Source organism: Psammomys obesus, unplaced genomic scaffold, assembly GCF_907164565.1.
Source record: "Psammomys obesus unplaced genomic scaffold, mPsaObe1.curated_primary_1811, whole genome shotgun sequence".
Taxonomy (NCBI): Eukaryota; Metazoa; Chordata; class Mammalia; order Rodentia; family Muridae; genus Psammomys; species Psammomys obesus.
Window position 1 is genome coordinate 17,366,141 of NW_026588752.1, and position 4,098 is coordinate 17,370,238.

Genomic DNA, 4,098 nt, shown 5'->3' on the forward strand with positions numbered 1-4,098 from the left:
ATTGGCATCGATACCATCAGATGGACATCACAAAACCGTATGTATGTAACACTCCAATACACAGACCCACAGGATCCTCTCCTAACCAGTTTGGGAGATGGCGATAATCCAGGATCTGATTATCTGAAATAAGCTGCCAGAGGCATGCCTTTCTACTTTACAATACATTTTGTAAGTATAACAAAAATGAAGCTCAAATGTTTGTCAATTTTCTTTGGTGTTTGTTAGAATCCCTCTACAGACCTAATACTCATCAGATCTGTTTAAATTTTCTCACCAATCCCAAGCCCTCAAAGTCCTTAGCCTAGATGAAGTTATGGATCAAATGGCAGAGGCGTCCTTAATACTGATCATTCTTTACAAAAGGCAATTAGCATGCCGCATACTGATAGAAAAGTTATATAAGACAACTGAAGTTCCTCTTCAGTGAGTTTGTACAAACATGTATGTATGTGTGTATGCATATACACGTAGGAGAAGTGATATAATTCTTTATGATGATGATTTACATTTATACAAACAACAAGCCAAATCCTAAAGCTGTCTACTTGATGTATCATCAGCAAAAAATGATCTCAACCCACCTTCCTGTTCCATAGTTGGACCATCTAGGCAGCTGGACAGACAATCATGCAAAGACATCCTATAAAGTTTATTTTGCCTTAGAAAGCATGAAAAGACATTACTAAGACATATAAAGTCATTGGTATATACAAATTTAGTCTAACTAAATTTCAAAATCTAATATAAAAACACTTTTATAAATAATTAAACAAATCATAAATAAAAGCTTTATTTAACAGGAGATAATTACACTCCAGAAAGTCATTACTTCCTTCTAACCTAAATAATAATAATAATTATTATTAAAAAATTAAAAAAGGATGAATCTATTTAAAGGAATAGGTCAATAAACATATAAGAAAAATGCTCAAATGGTTATTATTCAAGGTTTATATCAGTCAAGAAAATTAAGTGGACTCATCTATTATTTGAGCTTCCTAAGCACTAATCTGTAGTCTATGAAGGTTATGGTCTGATACCTGAAGCAATAGCTGTCTACGTCTTAATGTTTTCTCATTGATCAGAAGATATTTTCCTAATACATGTTAGTTCTCTTAAAAGTCAAATCCCACTCAAGCAGTTATAATAATGCACACAGAAGATTTCAAAATGTAGTCCACAGCAAACCAAGAAGGTTTGGAGTCACCTATTTAATATTAGGAATTGTGTCTTTAAAAAAAAAAAAACTCTACAAAAGTGGGATTGGAAGTCATAGAAATCAGAGGAAGACAATGCACCCACTCCTGATGAGACCTGCTGGATTAGACCTGATGGAAGGAAAGAGGGAGGGAGCTACAGGTGGTATTCAAAGGGAATAAAATGTAATTAATTTAAAAAATAAAATATATCTCCAAAAAAAAGAAAGAAGAGAAATGGATGCAAATTCTTGCTCTTTCTTCTACTTCTTCCCACTCCAGACGGTCTTCCTGTCATTGTTACTAAGTGCCTGCCCTGGGAAACTGACAATCTGGTCGTGTATCTAGCTAGGCAATTTTCCACCATCAGCCTTATCATCGGTTTGACCAGAATAACAGGAAAGCCATGGCTGGCTGTGAGTTCTTAGCAAGACTGGTGAATACTAAGCCTGGCCTGTGCTCAACAGATAAATGCTAGTTCCCTTCGCTTTCTAACCTGAGTAAAGAATTATAAGTGGGATGAGTAGTACATAAGCTCTTTCTTATGTATCTTGAGAACATATTTCCCAGAACAGTTGATAGGCTACTAAATTCAAATAGAAACTTAAGTTAAGGTTAGTAATGCCTGTGATGTCACCTGTTAGACATGATGTAATTGAACAAATAATTTAGCTCTTTTCTCCGACGTCCAATGGGTTTTCCTTAGGTTAGATTACATTTTGTGCAAACATCTAGTGTGTGTGTGTGTGTGTATATATATATATATATATATATATATATACACACACACACTAGATGTTTTTAATTTTTTTCTTTTTTATTTAACTTTTATTAATTAATCTTTATTCATTTTGTATCTCCCCATAAGCCCCTCTCTCCTCCCCTCCCGGTCCCACCCTCCACCCTCCTTTCTGCATGCATGCCCCTCCCCATGTCTACTGATTGGGGAGGTCCTCCTCTCCTTCTTTCTGATCTTAGTCTATCAGTTCTCATCAGAAGTGGTTGCATTGTCAGGGTTCTAAGTTATCTCCATGAATAGTCCTTGGTTGGAGTATGAGCCTCTGGGAAGTTCCCTGTGTTCAAATTTTCTTGTTTTTTAAATGATTCACAAAGTGTTGTTTTATGAAGGTCTTACCCTCTGTCAGATACTGTAAGTTCCAGTGCTTTTCCATGCTGTAATACATAGAATGAAGTAGGCAGTCCTTTGAGATCCTTGCAGCAGCCCAATTTACCTGCCCCTGAACTGATATCAGAACAATGCTGGCATTGGTCTGGGCTAACCCCAGAGTAAGGCATGCTGTCTGAATGCTTCTAAGACTCACCCAGGAGAGGTTTTGGCCACTATGCTCCTGAATTCAGGGATACATTGTTTAACAAAAAAATATTACCACAAGCCTATACCGGAACTCACTAAAGAGGAGAAATATGACCAGGAGCTCAAGAAAACCCAGCTCATCAAAGCTGCCTTGGCCACTGAGACAAACTGTGCTTGCAGAATCTGTCATCACAAATTGCCTAAAGTGATGAAGAAAAGAGGAAACAAAGTAACAGCCTCATGACCCAGACTCTGGAAGCTATGAAAAGGAAACATTTCGGGCAAGTCTGGTACTGCTGCTGCACAACAGACCACCACTGAACACAACCCTTACAGGATCTTGAAAAACTGTGACCCTGAAAAACTGTGACCCTGCAATCTAGCTAGTGCCCATCTCTAATGGAGCCATTTTGACGAGGGTTCTGTGCCTCTAACTGACCAGTTTCTCTGCTTCCTGGCCATGAAGTGGATGAGCATAGAGTACTAACAATAAGCAACAGAGGATGCTGAAGCCAAATTGTCACATGAGCTGCTGGTGGCTTTTTGTTGGAGGGGAAGGCTCGTAATCAAGAAGAAGCAAGACTTGAATAAGATGGCAGAAGCTATGCACTGGCCCATTATCTCTGGTGGAAGCAGGCAAGGAGCAGTGGGCAAAGTCCAGAACACACTGCCACAAGGAACTACCTGAGCTAAAAATTCTATTGAAAAATTCATACCTGCCCCTAGAAGCATTACAGGTGTGGCTGCTGTGTCACTTGTAAGTCAGTGGGTGGCAGAGAAGGGAAGGGCTATGTCTACTCCCGGTGTTTTGACCTATGAACATCTGAATAACTAGTGGCCTAACATTCCCTGAAAAAAAAAAAAAATTAGTCTCCAAGGACTACCAGTCTGTCACCTCGCAGGCCCCTGTGACTCCCAGTATTGGGAGGGAACCGGAGACTAGAGGAACCCCACCTGGAACTGAGGGCCTCAAGTGGGAGTGAGCCACAGAAAGACAAACCTTTCATGGTGCCACTGAGGCCGGCCAGCCAAAGAGCAAGCTTAAGATGACTTAGACTGGCGCCATGGTACCTGGACAAGGAGCTAGTTTGAGATAACCGCCAGTCAAGAGCCCTACAGGCCTGGGGTTGGGGGGCAGACCATGCCCAAGATGATCCCTGAATAGTGTTATAATGTATGAGGGTGGCACAGCACTTCCGAGACCACTCAGAATGACTCCAGACACTCAGAGACCCCAGGTGCCACTAAGAAGAGGAAGTGGTAGAGAAGTGAAAGAGAGAGAGAAACAGAAGGACGTGGGGGTAATGAAGAGAGGCAGAACTGGAGAGTCGATGTGAGTAGCTGGTGGTACCTCCTGGGACCAGGATGAGGTTCTAGCCTGTGCTGGTACCAGGAGCCATATCTGAGTCCACAGCCCTGCAGCAACTGGCATCTGTTTCCACCAGGCTGACATACGTGGTCTGGACTGCTACCTGGGGAAGACATGTTGACATCTGAGGGTTATGCAAAACTGTCCCCACGCCTCATCTGGGCATCTTAGAAGAGCTTGCCCTAGGGGCATGGAAGCAAAGAGCTGACCCTGCC

At 41.3% G+C, this 4,098-nt stretch overlaps 1 non-coding gene across 1 annotated transcript; it reads left to right on the forward strand.

Annotated features, from left to right (window-relative positions):
• Positions 1-3,229: 3,229 nt before the first annotated feature.
• On the forward strand, positions 3,230-3,361 carry LOC129674737 (small nucleolar RNA SNORA17). Its single transcript, XR_008719839.1, has one exon. It is a non-coding gene; the product is annotated as a small nucleolar RNA SNORA17 (small nucleolar RNA).
• Positions 3,362-4,098: the final 737 nt, after the last annotated feature.